At 44.0% G+C, this 16,776-nt stretch overlaps 1 long non-coding RNA gene across 2 annotated transcripts in view; it reads left to right on the forward strand.

The window, feature by feature from the left end:
* LOC126416714 (uncharacterized) overlaps window positions 1-16,776 on the forward strand; it is a 172,496-nt gene that overhangs the window by 13,746 nt on the left and 141,974 nt on the right. The window contains exon 1 of one of the 2 annotated variants that reach the window (XR_007575504.1): window positions 2,642-2,858. The exons of the other annotated variant lie outside the window; for it this stretch is intronic. This is a non-coding gene — a long non-coding RNA (uncharacterized LOC126416714). Of the gene's footprint in view, window positions 1-2,641; window positions 2,859-16,776 lie in introns of those variants that run through there. 2 annotated transcript variants of the gene reach the window in all.

Genomic DNA, 16,776 nt, shown 5'->3' on the forward strand with positions numbered 1-16,776 from the left:
CCAAGTATTCTGTATGAATATCTAAGCAAGTTAGCTAATAAATGTACGTGGCATGGGGAGGAAATTCCTACGGAGTGAAGATTAGCGTATCTAAGCACCATACATAAAAAACGCAATACATACATAAAATGTAATACATAAAAAATGTAATAATCTGGAAATTACCGTGGCGTGTCACAAGTTCAATTAGCAGGGTATGGCGAGAGGATTTTAAAATCAGAAATGGAGAAGATTATAATTCGAGTGAAAGAACAAAGTGGCTTTTGAAGAAGCAGGTCGTGTGTGGATAACATCTTTACCCTAAGACAGATAATGCAGAAAATATTCTGGAAAACTCAGGTCTCATCATTTACCATCACAAGAAAGGAGTTTAATTCCACTGAATAATTAAATACTGAACATTAGAGTTTGCGAGAACCACATGTCAACCTTCGGAACGTGAGTAGTGTTACGGAGTGCCATCTGCACAATGTGATCAAAAGTATCCGGACACCCCCAAAAACATACTGTTTCATATTAGGTGCAGTGTGCTGCCACCTACTGCCAGGTACTCCATAGCAGCGACCTCTGTAGTCATTAGACATCGTGAGAGAACAGAATGGGGCGCTCCGCGGAACTCACAGACTTCGAACGTGGTCAGGTGACTGGGTGTCACTTGTGTCATATGTCTGTACGCGAGATTTCCACACTACTAAACATCTCTAGGTCCACTGGTTCCGATGTAATAGTGAAGTAGAAACGTGAAGGGACACAAGCAGCATAAAAGCCTACAGGCCGACCTCGTCTGTTGACTGACAGAGACCGCCGACAGCTGAAAAGGGTCATAAAGTGTAATAGGCAGACATCTATTCAGACCATCACACAGGAATTCCAAACTGCATCAGGATCCACTGCAAGTACTATGACAGTTAGGCAGGAGGTGAGAAAACTTGGATTACATGGTCGAGCGGCTGCTCATGAGCCACACATCACGCGGGTAAATGCCAAACGACGTCTCGCTTGGTGTAAGGAGCGTAAACATTGGACGAGTGAACAGTGGAAAAATGTTGTGTAGAGTGACGAGTCACGGTACGCAATGTGGCGATCCAGTGATGGTGTGGGTATGGCGAATGCCCGGTGAACGTCATGTGCCAGCGTGTGTAGTGCCAACAGTAAAATTCGGAGGCGGTGGTGTTATAGTGTGGTCGTGTTTTTCATGGAGGGGGCTTGCACACCTTGTTGTTTTGCGTGGCACTATCATACACACTGATGTTTTAAAAATCTTCTTGCTTCCCACTGTTTAAGAGCATTTCGGAGATGGCGACTGCATCTTACAACACGATCGAGCACCTATTCAAAATGCACGGCCTGTGACGGAGCGGTTACACGACAATAACATCCCTGTAATGGACTGGCCTGCACAGAGTCCTGGCCTGAATCCTATGAAACAGCTTTGGGATGTTTTGGAACGCCGACTTCGTGCCAGACCTCATCGACCGACAGCGATACCTCTCCTCAGTGTTGCACACCGTGAAGAATGGGCTGCCATTCCCCAAGAAACATTCGAGCACCTGATTGAACGTATGCCTGCTAGAGTGGAAGTTGTCATCAGGGCTAAAGGTGGGCCAACACTATATTGAATTCCAGCATTACCGATGGAGGGCGCCACGAACTTGTAAGTCATTTTCAGCCAGGTGACCGGATACTTTCGATCACATAGTGTGTGTGGACACGTGAGATCGCGTACAGCTTTCGCAATTTCTGTTGCAGTAACGTAACTTTTCCTTTTTCTAAAGTGTAGTGGTCATGTGCAAATTTCATTTTTCTAGCTTCCCTGAATACGACAGTCGTTTGACAAGTCTAGGTCATGGCACACAGCAGCAATAAATAATTCTGTCATTGGGATGCACAGACCCTTAATCTTCTTATGAAGACAATGGCGTTGTTGCGAGTGTTTTCAAAAAGAGAGATATGGTAGAAGAGAACAAACATATTAGAGAGCCGCTTTAATTACAAGTTAAAAAATATCTGTGGTCAGTAATGCGTGATCGAAGACCGAAGTAGGGTTACACTTATAAAACTACAGTCATTTCCAACTTCAATATACGTAAAATTTTGCAAGTAACTTTACGTACAACAAAGTTACCAGGTAATAAATTCCGTATTTGCTAAAGGTTGACCAAAAATGTGAACAATAAAATGAATAGTTCCCGTATTTAGATCATTCTCCACCGAAATAGTCCTTCGTTTTTGCAACATCTTAACGGTCTTTACTAACGACGACATAGATCTACAAGTGAATCATCCTATCTCGAAGGACTAAAACTCAAAAAAAAAAAATACAGAAAAAGGAAAGTAAGATTAGAGCTCAATGCCCCGTTGGCAACGATATTATTAGAGAAGAGCAATATAGTACGTATCGGTGAAATTTACTACGAGAGGGTTCAATAAGTAATGCAACACATATTTTTTTTCTGAAAGCAGGTTGGTTTTTCAAAAATGGTTGATCCACGGTCCAGTCTTGATGTTTGAAACACGTATGTAACACAGCAGCGATGGCGAGGCATTGTAGCATCTGTGACCAGAGAGTATGCGCTTGACCGCGCGAGTGTTGCGAGCGGTTCTCAGTCTGTCGGTCAGTCGTTGCGAGTCTGTAGCTCTGTCTAGTTGAGTGCAGTACTCTGTCAGTAGTCGTTGCGAGTCTGTAGCTCTGTCTAGTTGAGAGCAGTACTCTGTCAGTAGTCGTCGCGAGCAGTAGCTCTGTTCAGTGGCGTGCAGTACGCTAGTAGTCGTCATGCAGAGCAGTCGGTCAGTGGTAGCAGCCCAGTGGGGTTGCGTGATGTGGTCTGGCGACAACACTGGTCAAGATGCTGAATGAGGTATACTGTTAATTAAGATAATCATCGGATAATGTAAAGTTTAATTATTGTAACTAATTTTCAACAAGTGCCCCCAATAATAACTTTGATTTCAAAAGCAATTTTACATAAAATTTTCATTTAATTGAAGTAACTATTTCGTTCCACTTCCCCTAAACAAAAGTTTCAGTTTTCAATTAGATTACAAAAAAAAAAAAAAAAAAGGAATATTATTATTTGCAATGCAGTTCCTCCAAGCGGTGCGCAACAACAAGAGCAGATGGACTTTAATTTTTTATGAAGAACTTACACTTGAGTCAGATTGCGATTCTCACTTTTATTGTCATTAAATTTAATTGCTAGGGAGGTTACGTTTGGCTCCTATTCATTTATTATTTCTGTCTTTAAAATTTCAGTGGAGAGGTTACACTTAGCGCAATGTCCATTGGCATTCCATAAATAATATTTCTGTCTTGTAAATTTTTGTGGGGAGGTTACATGTTCCATAGCTCAAATGGCTCTGAGCACTATGGGACTTAACATCTGTGGTCATCAGTCCCATAGGCTTAGAACTACTTAAACCTAACTAACCTAAGGACATCAAACACATCCATGTCCGAGGCAGGATTCGAAGCTGCGACCGTAGCAGTCGCGCGGTTCCGGACTGAAGCGCCTACAACCGTTCGGCCACCGAGGTCGGCGCAGGATTCGAACCTGCGACCGTAGCAGCAGCGGGGTTTCGGACTGAAGCGCCTAGAACCGCTCGGCCACAGCGGCCGACAGGTTGGTTTTATTCAGGATTGCAGCACACCATATTATTCCCCTCTCTTTTGGTTACGAAACGCTATTTTTCAACAAAATCTCCGTTGAACGCGACGGCCTTACACCACCTTCTTGGGAGGGCTTGTATGTCCGCATGGCGTCACTCACTGGACGACGTTGGAGATAACGTATCTCCATTATCCACGTACTGCTTCCCGCTGAGCGCATCCTTCACTGGCCGAACGATGGAAATTGGAATGTGCGCAAACCGGAATGTAGAGTGGATGAGGAAGGACAGTCCAATCGAGTTTTGTGAGCTTTTCTTGGGAGCGTTAACTCTTCTGAGGCCTTGCATTGTTATGGAGAAGGAAAATTTCGTTTGCATTTTTGTGGCAATGAACATGCTGAAGTCGTTTCTACAGTTCCATGAGGGTAGCACAACGTGCTTCAGAGTTGACTGTTGCACAGTAAGGGAAGACATCGAGCAGAATATCCCCTTCAGAGGGCCAGAAGCCGCCATGACTTTACGGCTGAGAGTGCGGCTTTGAACTTTCTCTTCGAAAGAGATGTGGTGTGGCGCCACTCCTCGGATTGCTGTTTTGTTTCCAGTTCGTAGCGATGAAGCCATGTTTCATCGCCAACGACGAAGTCCGACAAAAAATTGCCACGATACATCTCTCATGGTCTTTCGTTGCTCTTTGTGGTCTTCTGTTAGGCGGATGTAGATCCTATATTTTTAGATTTACAGAAGGCTTTCGACACCGTTCCTCACAAGCGTCTTCTAACTAAACTGCCTGCCTACGGAGTAACGCCTCAGTTGTGGGACTGGATTCGTGATTTCCTGTCAGAAAGGTCACAGTTCGTAGTAATAGACGGAAAGTCATCGAGTAAAACAGAAGTAATATCCGGCGTTCCCCGAGGAAGTGTTATACGCCCTCTCTTGTTCCTGATCTATATCAACGACATAGGAGACAATCTGAGTAGGCGTCATAAATTGTTTGCAGATGATGCTGTCATTTACCGTCTTGTAAAGTCATCAAATCATCAAAACGGCGTGCAAAATGATTTAGATAAAATATCTGCATGGATCGAAAAGTGGCAAATGACCCTGAATAAAGAAAAATGCGAAGTTATTCACATGAGTACTAAAAGAAATCAGCTAAATTTCGATTACGCGATAAGTCACACAAATCTGAGGGCTATAAATTCAACTAAGTACTTAGGGATTACAATTACAAATAACCTAAATTGGAACGATCACATAGATAACATTGTGGGTAGAGCAAACCAAAGACTGCGATGCATTGGCAGAACACTTAGAAAGTGCAACAGGTCTACTTAAGAGACTGCTTACACCACGATTCCGCCGGCCGGTGTGGCCGAGCGTTTCTAGGCGCTACAGTGTGTAACCGCGCGACCGCTACGGTCGCAGGTTCGAATCCTGCCTCGGGCATGGATGTGTGTGATGTCCTTAGGTTAGTTAGGTTTAAGTAGTTCTAAGTTCTAGGGGACTGATGACCTCAGAAGTTAAGTCCCATAGTGCTCAGACCCATTTGAACCATTTGAACCACGATTCTCCGCCATATTCTGGAGTACTGCTGTGCGGTATGGGATCCGCATCAGGTGGGACTGACGGATGACATCGAAAAAGTACAAAGAAGGGCAGCTCGTTTTGTGTTATAGCGAAATAGGGGACATAGTGTCACAGAGATGATACGTGAATTGGAGTGGCAGTCATTAAAACAAAGGCGTTTTTCGTTGCGACGGGATCTTCTCATGAAATTTCAATTACCAGTTTTCTCCTCCGATTGCGAAAACATTCTGTTAGCACCCACCTACATAGGAAGAAATGAACATCATTATAAAATAAGAGAAATCAGGGCTCGCACAGAAAAGTGCTCGTTTTTCCCGGGTGCCGTTCGAGAGTGGAACGGTAGAGAAACAGCTTGAAGGTGGTTCACTGAACCCTCTGCCAGGCACTTTATTGTGAATAGCAGTAGATGTAGATGTAGACGGAACCCAACGGACATACAACTTTGAGTACCTCAACTGGTGGACGAATATGTCTGTACTACCAACATAGACGTCCAACTGTGCAGCGAGGTGTTTCATTGTGATCCGTCGATCACCTGGAATGAGGCGTCCGTACCTCCAATACCGCAGGGGTCACAACTGTGTGCCGCTGGCCGGCACGCGGCAGATCGGACAGGGTTGCGCGACCTTCTTGCGATGATGACAGACGCCGCGCACAACGACTAACCGTGCTTTTGTTCACTGGCAGGTCTCGCTAGACATTCTGCAAGCGCCTATGAATATCTACAATGCTCTGGATTTTCGCCAAAAGAAACTCAATGAGGGTTCGATGAACCCTCTGCCAGGCACTTGAATGTGATTTGCAGGGTATCCATATAGATGTAGATGTAGCTCTTCGCTTCGAAAGCACCTTCGTCACAGAAGCCATTTTGAAGCCCATGTACAGCGCCGCCAGCTATTGAAACTTCATGAAACTATAAGGGCTGGAGCGGGAATACTCCACAATGTCCCACAACAAATACCGCATTTTTTTCAACCGAAACTGTCCGAAGAAAAAAATGTGTTGCATTATTTATTAATCGCCCCTCGTAATAACTACTAGTTAGGTACTGTAGCACGACCAAGAGTTGCTATGTAATAAGTAATTTTTTTTGTCAGAGCGTCCAGTTCGGCCAACGATGTTCTGAGCAAAACACTACCACTTGAAAGGTACTGTGCGCACTGCTGCTCAAAATGTTCAAATGCGAGTGAATTCCTTAACGACCAAACTGCTGAGGTCATCGGTCGCTACACTTACACGCTACTTAAACTAACTTAGGCTAAGAATAACACACACCATGTAAGGTGTCAGGCAAATCCAACACCTTCCATGAAAACCCTGACATGATAAGCAAATCCAGTAGTATGTCACATAGCTCCGAATAAATCGTGACATTAAATTAACCAAAGTAATACGAGTAACGAGTGAGCAAATGGAATACCACAGACTAACACAAGAATGCCTAAATGCATGTCATACAGGGTGTTTCAAAAATGACCGGTATATTTGAAACGGCAATAAAAACTAAACGAGCAGCGATAGAAATACACCGTTTGTTGCAATATGCTTGGACAACAGTACATTTTCAGGCGGGCAAACTTTCGAAATTACAGTAGTTACAATTTTCAACAACAGATGGCGCTGCAAGTGATGTGAAAGATATAGAAGACAACACAGTCTGTGGGTGCGCCATTCTGTACGTCGTCTTTCTGCTGTAAGCGTGTGCTGTTCACAACGTGCAAGTGTGCTGTAGACAACATGGTTTATTCCTTAGAACAGAGGATTTTTCTGGTGTTGGAATTCCACCGCCTAGAACACAGTGTTGTTGCAACAAGACGAGGTTTTCAACGGAGGTTTAATGTAACCAAAGGACCGAAAAGCGATACAATAAAGGATCTGTTTGAAAAATTTCAACGGACTGGGAACGTGACGGATGAATGTGCTGGAAAGGTAGGGCGACCGCGTATGGCAACCACAGAGGGCAACGCGCAGCTAGTGCAGCAGGTGATCCAACAGCGGCCTCGGGTTTCCGTTCGCCGTGTTGCAGCTGCGGTCCAAATGACGCCAACGTCCACGTATCGTCTCATGCGCCAGAGTTTACACCTCTATCCATACAAAATTCAAACGCGGCAACCCCTCAACGCCGCTGCCATTGCTGCACGAGAGACATTCGCTAACAATATAGTGCACAGGATTGATGATGGCGATATGCATGTGGGCAGCATTTGGTTTACTGACGAAGCTTATTTTTACCTGGACGGCTTCGTCAATAAACAGAACTGGCGCATATGGGGAACCGAAAAGCCCCATGTTGCAGTCCCATCGTCCCTGCATCCTCAAAAAGTACTGGTCTGGCCCGCCATTTCTTCCAAAGGAATCATTGGCCCATTTTTCAGATCCGAAACGATTACTGCATCACGCTATCTGGACATTCTTCGTGAATTTGTGGCGGTACAAACTGCCTTAGACGACACTGCGAACACCTCGTGGTTTATGCAAGATGGTGCCCGGCCACATCGCACGGCCGACGTCTTTAATTTCCTGAATGAATATTTCGATGATCGTGTGATCGCTTTGGGCTATCCGAAACATACAGGAGGCGGCGTGGATTGGCCTCCCTATTCGCCAGACATGAACCCCTGTGACTTCTTTCTGTGGGGACACTTGAAAGACCAGGTGTACCGCCAGAATCCAGAAACAATTGAACAGCTGAAGCAGTACATCTCATCTGCATGTGAAGTCATTCCGCCAGACACGTTGTCAAAGGTTTCGGGTAATTTCATTCAGAGACTACGCCATATTATTGCTACGCATGGTGGATATGTGGAAAATATCGTACTATAGAGTTTCCCAGACCGCAGCGCCATCTGTTGTTGAAAATTGTAACTACTGTAATTTCGGAAGTTTGTCTGCCTGAAAATGTACTGTTGTCCCAAGCATATTGCAACAAACGGTGTATTTCTAGCGCTGCTCGTTTAGTTTTTATTGCCGTTTCAAATATACCGGTCATTTTTGAAACACCCTGTACCTTCCCACTGTGAGACAGACGCAGTTCTGAGGGGAGAAACAAGAACAGAAGCCGAGAGCAGAACCGTGTTTAGCTAGAAGGCCCTACGATAAGGGACGGACACCCACGTCGCCAGCTAACCGCTAGGACCACCCCAGCCGCAAGTTTTAGCGTGAGACGTTTTCGCGTCTCTGTTACGTCAGGACCACCCCCCAGCCCATGTTAAAAGCTAGAGCCCTCCAGAAGAAAAGTATAGATCTTACGGTAACACAAAAAGGGCTACCCCAGCCGCAAGTTTTAGCGTGAGACTTTTTCGCGTCTCTGTTACATTGCAAACTTTAAAGACATTGCCCCACCACGAAAAGTATAATGTTTCTCATTGGATAGACAGAATTTTTGTAGGCAGAGCTTAAGGTTAACATTGAGACCCTGATTGGTCAGATGAAAACACAGCCAGATAGTTTTTTTTAAACCAACTTCGGTAAATTGTAGTGAGGAGAAGTTAGGAGAGAGTTGCTTCCGAGACAGCGAGGTGAGCGGAGCTGTGCTGCCCGCCGCCCCCTGACGAACACCGACAAGGTAATGAACGCACGCGATGCCGCATAACAGCGCATAAAGCTTCACTCAGAACTGCAGAAGTCTCATCTGTTACACCCCCTTTTTTGCGTAATACTAGTGTCGATCGTCAACTAAAGCTCATGGTGTTCACATTTGCCACTTGAAGTAAAAATCTGAAACGCAATGATTTTTCTATTATATAGTTATTGAGAAGCCACATCAGCCACTGTAATTTACGACAAGTTAGATAAGTAATTAAAGATAATTGAGGGTCACTGTAGACCATTTTGATAGTTTTCTCTCTTGTGAAACTTAATTTAAACCTAGATTATAGATGTGATGTGGCATAGGTCATCCTTCGATCCATTGTAGAACTTGGAAACCCATTCAGGGAGTATTCGTTCACATTTTTGTTGAACGCAGTTGGTTTTTACCATCCTGTATTAAAACATTTCCTTTTATCAATAGTGCAATTTATAAACTATGTTTTGTGAGTAGAATAAAATTTCCAATGGTAACCTTAACTGCTTTTTCGACGTTATTTTACCAGCTAACTAAAAATAGGAAAGCCTTGAACCCCTACCACTAAATTTAGTTAGTATTAAGATTCTTTCACAGGGAGTGCAGTGGAGCTGACGCTGAAATCATTAAGTATTGGGTTATATCATCGCTAGTCTCACTGAACTCTTCTGAATTCTACATGTCATGTGTGGTCTGGCGTCCCCTTACTAGCAACAGGTCCCAGGTTCAAACTAGTCAATTCCCTAAAAAACACGCTCAGAGCGTCGTTGCGCGAAAGTGGTAGGGAGACACGATATAGAACAAACAGACACCACGCAGAATGTTAGAACCAATGTCCGAGGGAGGACGCGAACCTCCCTGGGGAGGGGGGGAGGGGTATGTAGTCCGTGACATGGCGCCTCAAACCGCGCGACCAATCCGCGTGGCTTGCTTTTGACAATGTGATGTCACTCGTGGAGGAAGCTATTACTAGTACTTTATGTATTTACATTAAGTAAAATAGCCAAAAACAAAAGGTAATTCATATAGAAAACAGGACGAGTAGAATAAAGGACCAGAAAAGAGCTACAGCTGAATAGCGGGGAACAGACTAAAATTGATTAAACCGTGTCCCTTGAAAATAATACAAACAACGGAAACACAAGCAAAGACTCCAAACACGTACTTAATTATCATAGAGTTGAAGGGAGTGAATGAAATGTCTAATAAGTCGAGTGCTCTGCTGTAGTACTCTTTATTAACATACGAGCCGTAGTAAGTGTTGCGAATCACAATGTTTGAGATCTTCCAGTATATTCATATCTGTTTACACTCTTTTTTTGTCATAGGTGTAGATAGTGAATCGCAACAAAACGACTTCCATCTAATAGTGAACTAAACCCAAAGCAAAGCTCACTCACCACAATGGATCCTAATTAACGGTTATTACGTAGACAAATAAAGCCGATTTTTTCATACTGTATAGATACTTTAAAGACATTATGTAATGCATTATACTAGATTTCACTGCTATAACAGGTTATTTCTCCTTTCTGTTGTCTCTGGGTCGTATTTCTGGTTTCAGAAACAAGAAAAATCTATTTCGAAACTGCTCCAGTGATATCATGCTCGATTTCCTTGTAGATGAAACTAATCAAAGAGAAATATGTCATTGTTTTGTTCGATACCGGTGACAAGCTGGTGAGACTGGTTTCTGGATGAGTACTGCGCTTAAGCCAGGAATGTAGTTAAATATAAATCACATGACTCATGCAAAAATGTTGAAAACCTGTAACGTGTAAACACACATAAATAAAACAATTGCATCACTCCGTTGTGTCATGAAGGCGTGAAGCTATAATAACTCTTCCTGTACTGATCAGAAGGCCGGCCGGAGTGGCTGAGCGGTTCTAGGCGCTACAGTCTGGAGCCGTGCCACCGCTATGGTCGCAGGTTCGAATCCTGCCTCGGGCATGGATGTATGTGATGTCCTTAGGTTAGTTAGGTTTAAGTTGTTCTACGTCTAGGGGACTGATGACCTCAGAAGTTAAGTCCCATAATGCACAGAGCCATTTGAACCATTTGAACTGATCAGAAGGTCACCCCTGCCCTTGTTTGTGAACATACACATGGTTACTACAAGCGCTATTATAAGAACACTATATCGTTTCAGGTGGGGAGAGTTTTGAACCATGCTTGCATAAGATAGCGGTAGAGGTCGAGCCTAAACTACCGTTGCGAACTGCAGCAAACAACTGCGCTGTAGCCAGTGCTAAATCCTTTCTGTTGTGTTGTGGATTTTGAAATGAGTGGAGAGACTAATCCTGGTGCATAAAGGGATTCGAATGAGGCTCTCACAAGAAAAGGAATGGTTCAAATGGCTCTGAGCATTATTGGACTTAACTGCTGAGGTTAGCAGTCTCCTAGAACCTAGAACTACTTAAAGCTAACTAACCTAAGGACATCACACACATCCATGCCCGACGCAGGATTCGAACCTGCGACCGTAGCGGTGGCACGGTTCCAGACTGTAGAGCCTAGAACTGCTCGGCCACTCTGGCTGGCAAGGAAAAGGAATCAGTGATCCCTATGATCATTACATCAGCTTTGCTTTCGTGGAAGCACAGAACGCGGATGAAAGATGGCAGCCCTTCGAGAGGGAAGCGGGGATTATTCCCGCACGCCGCTCCTCTCCCCTCGGTTAGTCCCAGTTCTCATCTGTTCACAGTCGCGGCCGACAGCCACGATATACTGTCCGCGTAATACCTGTGGGTAGAAAGCCACACTAGTATCCATTGGAGCATTTCAGATGAAAGTGAAGCACAAGCAACGACTGATTAGGGATGTAGTAGAGTGAACATCCAGTACGCAACTTTATACTGTCTCTCACAAGGGGAATGGAAGTAAAGAAAGGGACGCTAACTCCAATTAACCTGTTGCCCTTAACCTCATGGATCTTACTTAAAGTGGTATCCACCCCGTAGTAGTTTCCTCCGCACAACAGGTATGCTGTGCGGGCAGCCGCCACGCCAGGAGTAAGTAGCTAAACTGCTTTCATCAACACCGAGATATTTCCTTGTGTGGCCTGGGCTGTTTACCACGGAGCTACACATCGCCTCCATTGCGTTCGGGGATGCCAGCCAGTCTTGCCGACAGGCACGGTGCTTGTCGCAGCAAAGAGCGCTATCGGCAGGGCATTGTTTTCTACGCCAGGTCACGTGCCCTCGCAGTGGCATGTGGACATCCATCCGCTACCGACCATTTACAGCACCACCGTTCCATACAGAGTCAGTTACGCCCTACGCCTCAAGTCGGCAGTATCAGCAGTTGAGTCTCAGTGCAATAAGTTGACAGTACCAGTAGTTCCGTCTCAGCGCTCCACGCTGGCAAATTCAGTCCAGTTCGTCGAGGTGTGCACCAAGTCAACCGTCACACACCGACAGTACCGGCCCAGAAACGTCCCAGGTCTTCGCGCTGGGGTTCGTCGTGTAGGTGCACAGCAGACAGAGTTATAAGACATTTCTATTGTACGTAGTTGTGTGATATTAATCCAAGGACATTATAACTGAGTTTGGCTTTTGCTAACAAAATATGAGCATACAAATAGTTCAAATGGCTCTGAGCACTATGGGACTTAACATCTGAGGTCATCAGTCCCCTAGAACTCAGAACTACTTAAACCTAACTAACCTAAGGACATCACACACATCCATGCCCGAGGCAGGATTCGAACTGGCGAAAGTAGCAGTCGCGCGGTTCCAGACTGAAGCGCCTAGAACCGCTCGGCCGCACCGGCCAGCTGTGAGCATACAGGGCGACAATTATTGAACTATACGAAAAACATAAGTTATTTACTAACCACGGCGTGCACACACTATTTTCAAAATGTAAACGTCATTACAGATATTCAGATTTAGATTATGACATGTTCGATATGCCTGCCATCATTGGCGATGATGCGGTGCAGACGAATAGCGAATCTCTTCAAGACACGCTGAAGTGTCGGAACATCGATGATGTCCATGACCTTCTGAATGGCTGTGTCCGGCTCAGCAATGTTTTTGGGGTTATTGCTGTACACCTTGTTTTTAATATAGCCCCACAAAAAGGAGTCACATGTGTTCAGATCCGGAGAATATGGCGGCCAACCGAGGCCAATGACAGTGCCCTCTGGGTACTCAAGAGCCAGAATGCGGTTCTCAGAGTGCTCTTCCAGGACATCGAACACTATCCTGCTTCGATGGGGTCGAGATCCGTCTTGCATGAACTACATCTTGTCGAAATCAGCGTCACTTTGGATAATGGGAAGGAAATCATCTTCCAAAACATTCACGTACCTTTCGGTAGTCACCATACGATCAAAGAATATCGAACCGATTATTCCATGACTGGACATTGCCCATCACACAGTCACCCGTTGAGGGTGAACAGACTTCTCGATCACGAAATGCGGATTCTCAGTCCCCCAAATCCGCCAATTTTGCTTATTGACGAACCCATCCAAATGAAAGTGGGCTTCGTCGCTAAACTAAACCAAAGCATGGGCATACTAATTTCTATCACGCTCCGCGACCAATTGCACAGTTTGGACGTCCTAACACAAACCGTTCAGAGGTTATGAGGATTTCATTTCATATAATTCAGTAATTGTCACCCTGTACCTTGAAACCTTCCCGTCTCCTCCATACCTCTTTTGTTAATGATAACCTTCCCTTTTACAATAAATTATGAAACCTTTCCTTAGGATTTCTATCTCTTGCTTAATAATAACAAATGAAATCTTCCCTTTGAAATTTATTCTCTTTCTCTATCTTCGCATACAAATTTAATTGCTGCTTATTAAAAGCGATTTTCTGATTATTTCGACGAAACATAGAATGTGTCGTCGTCGTGGCCCTCAGTCGTTACCTGCAATAACCCAAAACTGTTCCTTACCTTTTTTACTGTCACTGGATCGCCATCTGACAGCTACATCGAACTGCGACATGAATATATTTACTCTGTTTTACTATACTCTGTTAGCTGCTGGTGGCCTTTCATAATAAGTGGCTGTATTTATTACCAAAGCTGACGTTATTCTTTAATAGCAAAGTTGACGTTATTCTTTAATTAATTTGACTGAAATGACGTAATTCATAGTTAAACTTTTTCTTGACAACAATAAAATTTTCCAAAGTTTTACGTTGATGGTTTTTGGGATGGATTATAATTAGAAATGCAATATTGCTGGCAAAAGTTAATTATATTCTGAATGAAATGATTTTACAAACGTTCAAATGGGACTTACTTTTTACAATAATCTCACAACTAGCAATGCGCAAACATACCTTCAGTAGTCTTGAGTTTCTCAAAAAAATTAATTCAATAATATTAGTTCCTCTTATGATAATAGTTAGCTGATGTCTCTGTACACCCGTTTATAATCTCTTGTAAATCATAGCTAGTGGCTGACAGGCACACCGCTCCTCTCAACCTCTCGCTTGAGACCTGCTACCGACTCGCTTCACTTCTCGCTTACTACTGACTTCCTACGAACGCTAAAGTGCGGTCTCTCCTGCCAACAATGCTTTCTGGTGCAGACAATCTCTGCTACCATTACAAAATGTATCAACGCGCGGTCTTTCCCGCTCTTTTCTTAAAATGTGTCCTTACGCGGTTTCTCCCGCCCGTTTTAAAATTATATCAACAATACTTTGGTGCAGATATTCCCTGCTACCACAATTATTTCCAACATGACAAATATTAATTATTCCTACTTAATCCTATTAATAAAATATAAACATCTTTCATAAATTGTGGTTTGACAATAGACAATAGAAATATACACGTCTTACAACTTTACCTTGCGTGAAAAAATTTACGAGCGGTCTAAGGCGCTGCAGTCATAGACTGTGCGGCTGGTCCCGGTGGAGGTTCGAGTTCTCCCTCGGGCACGGGTGTGTATGTTTGTCCTTAAGATAATTTAGGTTAAGTAGTGTGTAAGCTTCGGGACTGAAGACCTTAGCAGTTAAATCCCATCAGATTTCACACACATTTGAACATTTTTGAAAAAACTCAATTATATTCAAAGACATTTGAACATTTTTGAAAAAACTCAATTATATTCAAAGACATTTGAACATTTTTGAAAAAACTCAATTATATTCAAAGACATGAAAAATCTTAGAAGTTTTATCACCCGTAACTAGTGTAATATCCATTTCTTCCAGAGAATAGTGTACTGAACGGTGAAAACTCCTTTCCCGTCGTTGTACAGATTGATGATGAATCTAGTTGCTTGCTCGTCGAAGACGCCGTGAACTCTCGGCGAGAACTCAAACCACATTTAATTTATTAGTCTTTCACTACAGACCGACTGGAAACCGTCGATAAGCTATAACAGAGTATTTGATAACAAGTGGATGGTAGGTCTGTATCTAGATTTAATTAATTGCTGTTGAAAAGAACAATAGTCTTCATCCAAATAACATTGATTGTGCTTGCAGGATCGTTTTACCAATCCAGTTTGCATTAATACAGATAATCATAGGACGCCGTAGTACTTCCTATTAAGAGGTACGGTTTTAGATGAAAATAATCACGAACACATATCTTTAATATATAAACCAGCTTATATTCTTCAAACAACACTTTCCGTTCTAGGCGCTCAGTCCGGAACCGCGCGACTGCTACGGTCGCAGGTTCGAATCCTGCCTCGGGCATGGATGTGTGTGATGTCCTTAGGTTAGTTAGGTTTAAGTAGTTCTAAGTTCTAGGGGACTGATGACCACAGATGTTAAGTCCCATAGTGCTCAGAGCCATTTGAACCAGCCAACACTTTCCCTACATAAATTCGAACAGATTCTAGTAACGATTCTTTCGAATTAATGGCATGAACTTTCTTGAGATGAAAATTTCAGCAATGCCGGCGTACAACAGTGGCTTTACTTAACAAAGACTCTCTCGGTAACAAATCGACTTAATTCTCCAACGTCCACGCGGAAAGAGTGAACGGAGCATACCAGCGTTCTGTTAATACTGGCAGTTCTCAGAATAAACCTCTCAGTATGCAAGAATCCAAGCTCCAATTTTAGGCGTGTTAAGGGGCCCCTCAGGATCATGGCTGACAAGGAGGGGAAGGAATCTAATGTGCACCCCGTGTGCATACAGGGTGAAGTCATTCCAGACGTGGAACGAGTCCCCTCGGATGTCATGAGGAGCACAGGGCGCAGCCAACTGCAGGTGGTGGCTCACGTCGGTACCAGTGATGTGTATCGCTTGGGCTCGGAAGTGGTGCTCTCTGGTTCCGAGCGGCTAGGAGTAGTGGTAAAGGCTGCCATTCTTGCTTGCCAAATGAAAACAGAGCTCATCATTTACAGCATAGTCGACAGGACAGATTGCGGACCTCTGGTAGAGTGAAGGGTCCGAATCAGAGGCTCAGATAGTTCTGCGACCATGTAGGCCGCAGAGTACTCAAGTTGCACCATAGAATGGCTGGGTTTCGGGTTCCACCGCCGAATGGGTCAGGGGTCCACTACAGGCAGGAGACGGCTACACGGGTAGCAGGGGCTGTGTGGAGTGGACTGGGCGAATTTTTAATCTTAGAGAGTCCTGGGGAAACACAAAAGAGGCCTCAGTTTCAAAGGGTGCAGCTCGAACACAGGAAGAACGTAGATAGAGGCACCATCTGTGTAAGAATTGTAAACTGTCATAGCTTTGTTGGGAAAATGCCAGAGCTCCAAACGCTAATAAGAAGCACTGATACTCAAATCGTTATAGGCACTGAAAGCTGGCTAAAGCCGGAAATAAGCTCAGCCGAAATTTTTGCGAAGAGCCTAACGGTGTTCCGAAAGAATAGGCTAAACACAATCGGCAGCGACGTGTTTTTTGCTGTTAGAAGTAATTTACCTTCTGCCGACATTGAAGTAGTTAGTTCCTGTGAGTTAGTGTGGGTAGAGGCCATTCTTGGCAACCGGAATAAAATAATAATTGGATCTTTTTACCCAATTCAGATGATAAATTGCTGAAAGGTTCAAAGAAAACTTGAGTTTAATTTCAAA

The sequence above is a fragment of the Schistocerca serialis genome, chromosome 8 (assembly GCF_023864345.2).
Source record: "Schistocerca serialis cubense isolate TAMUIC-IGC-003099 chromosome 8, iqSchSeri2.2, whole genome shotgun sequence".
Lineage (NCBI taxonomy): Eukaryota > Metazoa > Arthropoda > Insecta > Orthoptera > Acrididae > Schistocerca > Schistocerca serialis.